Genomic DNA, 5,384 nt, shown 5'->3' with positions numbered 1-5,384 from the left:
AAAAAAAAAAAAAAAAATTTCTTTTTTTTGTTTTGTTTTGTTTTTTGTTTTTATTGAGACGGAGTCTCGCTCTGTCGCCCAGGCTGGAGTGCAGTGGCCGGATCTCAGCTCACTGCAAGCTCCGCCTCCTGGGTTTATGCCATTCTCTTGCCTCAGCCTCCCGAGTAGGTGGGACTACAGGTGCCCGCCACCTCGCCCGGCTGGTTTTTTGTATTTTTTTTTTAGTAGAGACGGGGTTTCACCATGTTAGCCAGGATGATCTCGATCCCCTGACCTCATGATCCGCCTGTCTCGGCCTCCCAAAGTGCTGGTATTACAGGCTTGAGCCACCGCGCCTGGCCTCCTCTAAGAATTTCTAACAAGCTAGTCATCAGGTACCACTTTAGCTAAACCTTCATTTTGACCTTCCTATTCAGGATGCCTTTGTCCCAGCTACCTTTATTTCCAGTCTTCTAACACTTAAGGATTTTCTAGTAAGCTGAGAACCTCAGGCTTCAGCTCATCTAAGACTTGGGGATTTTTCCCTCAAATCTCTTTTGAGTCCTTTCTGAACTTTCCATTTTACCACAGTATAATAATTGTATAAGGGCACCCTCCATGCACAACAACTTCTTTATGAGAGTATTGTTTTCTTGCAAAGAAGTATACATTACTTTTTCCTTAGAAGCAAATGTGATTTTTTTTTTTAAGTTGGTGAAAGGCACCAAACCATAATCTGTTACATAGAATCCATGCCCTAAACACTTTGAGGGAAATAAAAATACACAAAATATGGTTCCTACCCTCAGAGAATTTATGCTGTATTTGAGATGATGAAGTATATAATCTTAATAATTTTAAAAAAAATTGGGTAGCACATAATATGTGTCCTCTGTAATGACTCACTAATCATTAATGATCATATAATGATCACACATGGAGGATGTTAGGAGACTGCGGCATTTGAGACAGGCTTTGCCTAACCTATTAAGATTTCAGCTAAGTTCACAACATGTGCAAATTCATGGAGAACACTCTATGGACAAAAAGGATAGGTGCCAGCAAATGCAGGGAGGCGAGATGCTTCAGATGTGGTCTGGATATGACAATCCAAGGGTCACACAGTAAGTACCCCCTAGGGTCACACAGTAAGTACCCCCTTCCAACTGAACTGCCTACCCATGACAGTGGTGCTACTCATTCTTTACACAGAAGTGGCCACTGATTGGAACAGAGTGGGCCTGACTCAAGGGCAGCTTCTCCACAGCCTGGGACTTGACCCATGGAGTGGACTTACTCAAAGGACTTTTCCTCCTGGGGCAATGGAAATTAGTCCAGACTATCTCCCTCCAGAATTTATAGTAGAGAATGCAGAGAGGATTGGTGAGAGGGAGAAAGGAAGCGAGCAACCCCTCAAGAAGACACCAGACAACAAAGCCTGGGTCCTGGGTATTTATAATAAACCCCTTTATCTTAAAATTATCTGAGTGAATCTCTTCCTGGCAAACAAAAAAGCCTGATGTAACATATTTTAAGAACAAGTAATACACAAGTCTACCCTGAATAGAGGATTTATCGAGGGGAGTAGCAGAAGGTAATTCTGAAACAGTTCGAGGTCTTCGCATGTGAAGAACTTCGAAGGTCAACTATATATTTTTGTCTTTTTTATCTAATCTATCCTTGATCTTAGCCAAAAGGCTGACAAGCGATTTTTAATCTAATCTTACTTTAATTTTGCCATTGCATATTTAACAAAACTTAAAACCAAAACAGTACCTACCAGATTAAATAGAAATAAATTAATTTGCAAGATATATATGTGACTCGAATAGCAGGAGGAAAAATGTTTGATTTTGGCCAGGCGTGATGACCCACACCTATAATCCCAGCACTTTGGGAGGCCAAGGTGGGCGGATCACTTGATGCCAGGAGTTGGAGACCAGCCTGGCCAACATGGCGAATCCCCATCTCTACTAAAGATACAAAAATTAGCCAGACCTGGAGGTGCATATCTGTCATCCCAGCTATTGGGGAGGCTGAGACACGAGAATCATTTGAACCTGGGAGGTGGAGGCTGCACTGAGCCGAGATCGCAACACTGCACTCCAGCCTGCACCACAGAGTGAGACTCCATCTCAAAAAAAAAAAAAAAAAGTGTGATTTTACTCTTATTTGTCACAGATGACCAAAGGCATTTACTATGCTGGTGATGGCCGGGCACATTGGCTCACATCTGTAATCCTAACACTTTAGGAGGCTGAGGTGGGCAGGAGGTCAGGAGATTGAGACCATCCTGGCCAACACAGTGAAACCCCATCTCTACTAAAAATACAAAAATTAGCTGGCCGTGGTGGTGCACGCCGGTAATCCCAGCTACTCAGGAGGCTGAGGTAGGAGAATCACTTAAACTGGGAGGCGGAGGTTGCAGTGAGCCGAGATCACACCACTGCACTCCAGTCCGGGCAACAAAGCAAGACTCCATCTCAGAAAAAAAAAAAAAAAAATCTGGTGGTTACTTGATAAAACAAGCTGATGCTTTCTAAATCTTTTCTTTTTTTCACACACAAAACGATGGAGATCTACACCCACACCTCATATTTCCATATGTTTTTACACACAGTGAAGGATGAATTTTGTTTTTTTGTTTTACTTTTTTTTTTTTTTTTTTTTTTTGAGACAGAGTCTCACTGTCGCCCAGGCTGGAATGCAGTGGCCGGATCTCGGCTTACTGCAAGCTCCGCCTCCTGGGTTCACACCATTCTCCCGCCTCAGCCTAGGATTACAGGCACCCGCCACTATGCCCGGCTAATTTTTTGTATTTTTAGTAGGTTTCCCTCGGCCTCCCAAAGTGCTGGGATTACAGGCGTGAGCCGCTGCGCCTGGTCCAGGCTGGTCTTAAACTCTTGGGCTCAAGCAATCTGCCCACCTTAGCCTCTTCAAGTGCTGGGATTATAGGCATGAGCCACCATTTCTGGCTCTACACTTTTAATTTAATGGATAAAAATGCAGAGCTAATCATCTTATTTTGCTTTATGAACAGATTTGATTGGATTTTATTTTATCCTTTCTGAAAATTTTCCAAATGGTGCACACTAATTCTCATGAAGATTCTCATTTGGTCTTACAGAAAAATATATTTCCTCTTAAGAGCAATTATAAGCGTGGATAGACAAAGCCAACAGTACTTTGTGGTTGAGCTGGAAAATGTTTACTCAGTTTGATGCTGTGGCCAATAAAACAAAACAAGAGGAAAATACCAGAAGTATGGGAACAGAGGGAGTCTTTAAAGTTATAATATATTATAGCAAGTCACTTTAATGTAGCTTTGGTGAAACAGCTGCTTGCTCTAGAGAAAATACATTTGGAAGGTTCTGTGAGCTTGTGGGCTGTGAATGCAAATGATGGAAGAGTTTATACATCTGGGTTGTTGGTGGGAATATTTAACCTTTTTCACTGCTTACTCTTGGTGCTTCTTTTGCTACCTCCCCTTGATCCTTAATATGTCTGCCTCAGTTTGGATTATTAACAATCTTTCCAATGACCCTCAATGAATGGGTGAAGCTCTTGGCAGTAGTGGGTTTTTTTTCTTCTTCTTTTTGTTTATTTATTTATTTTCCTTTTTTTTTTTTTGAGATGGAGTCTTGCTCTGTCACCCAGGCTGGGGTGCAGTGCTGTGATCTTGGCTCACTGCAACCTCTGCCTCCTGGGTTCAAGTGATTCTCCTGCCTCAGCCTCCCAAGTAGCTGGGATTACAGGTGCCGGCCATCACGCTCAGCTAATTTCTGTATTTTTAGTAGAGATGGGGTTTTACCATGTTGGTCAGGCTAGTCTCGAACTCCTGACCTCGTGATCCACCCACCTCGGCCTCCCAAAGTGCTGGGATTACAAGTGTGAGCCCCCGCGCCCGACCTTTTTGTTTTTTTAAAGAGACAGGATCTTGCTCTGTTGCCCAGGCTGGAGTGTAGTGGGTGCGATCATAGCTCACAGTAACCTTGAACTTCTGAGCTCCAGCAATCCTCTTGCCTCAGCCCCACAAAGTGCTGGGATTAGGTGTGAGCCACTATGCCAGCCTGGTGTTGTTTTTTGTTTTGTTTTTGAGACAGTCTCTTGCTTTGTTGTCCAGGCTGGAGTGCAGTGGCCAGATCTTGGCTCACTGTAGCCTCTGCCTCCTGGGTTCCAGGGATTCTCATGCCTCAGCCTCCCGAGTAGCTGGGATTACAGGCATGTGCCACCATGCCTGCTGAATTTTTATATTTATTTTGTAGTGATGGGGTTTTGCCTGTTGGCCAGGCTAGTCTCGAACTACTGGCCTCAAGTGATCCGGCCACCTCAGTCTCCTAAATTGCTGGGATTGTAGGCATGAGCCACCGCGCCCAGCCTATTTTGAGATATCCTAGAAACTTTTTACAATGTTGACCAAAGCATTTTGGTTTACAAAATCCATCCTTCTACTTCCTGCTGACAGGTTTGATGAAAAGAAAAAAAAAAAAAAAGGCCGGGCACCGTGGCTCACGCCTGTAATCCCAACTCTTTGGGAGGCCGAGGCAGGCAGATTACGAGGTAAGGAGATCGAGACCATCCTGGCTAACACGGTGAAACCCTGTCTCTACTAAAAATACAAAAAATTAGCCAGGCGAGGTGGCGGGCGCCTGTAGTCCCAGCTACTCGGGAGGCTGAGGCGTGAACCCGGGAGGCGGAGCTTGCAGTGAGCCGAGGTGGCGCCACTGCACTGCAGTCTGGGGGACAGAGTGAGGCTCCTTCTCAAAAAAAAAAAAAAAAAAAAAAAAAAATTAGTCAGGAGTTGTGGCACGTGCCTGTAGTCCCAGTGTCTTGGAAGGCTGAGGTGGGAGGATTGGTTAAGCCTGGGAGATCGAGGCTGTTATTAGCCATGATCACACCACTGTACTGCAAGTGGTCTCAAAAAAAAAAAAAAACATATTAACTGCCATCGTTTATAGGAGTTTATGCTTTCAACATACTCATTTAAGTATGCCATATGTATTTGTAGAAGCACTGCTTATCACAAGAAAAGACTGGAAACAACCAAAGTGTCCATCAGTAGGTAGCTGGTTACATAAATTAGTTTACTCATAACATGAATGGATACTAAGCAGGTAGTTTAGCTTTAGTTCATGTATTTTCACTATTGTACAGTATGCCAGAGTATGAGTATGTACCACAGTACAAAAAACTAGCCGGGCGAAGTGGCGGGCGCCTGTGGTCCCAGCTACTCGGGAGGCTGAGGCAGGAGAATGGCGTAAACCCGGGAGGCGGAGCTTGCAGTGAGCTGAGATCCGGCCACTGCACTCCAGCCTGGGCGACAGAGCCAGACTCAGTCTCAAAAAATATATATATATAATATATATATATATTATATATATATATTATATATATATATCAACATA

At 43.8% G+C, this 5,384-nt stretch overlaps 1 protein-coding gene across 1 annotated transcript in view; it reads right to left on the bottom strand.

Annotated features, from left to right (window-relative positions):
- The window catches only part of ANK2 (ankyrin 2), a 706,278-nt gene that overhangs the window by 607,540 nt on the left and 93,354 nt on the right, over nt 1–5,384 (bottom strand). The window lies entirely within an intron of this gene.

The sequence above is a fragment of the Theropithecus gelada genome, chromosome 5 (genome assembly GCF_003255815.1).
Source record: "Theropithecus gelada isolate Dixy chromosome 5, Tgel_1.0, whole genome shotgun sequence".
Lineage (NCBI taxonomy): Eukaryota > Metazoa > Chordata > Mammalia > Primates > Cercopithecidae > Theropithecus > Theropithecus gelada.
Note: the sequence above shows the minus strand (reverse complement) of the source record. Positions and strands in the feature narration are given on the sequence as shown.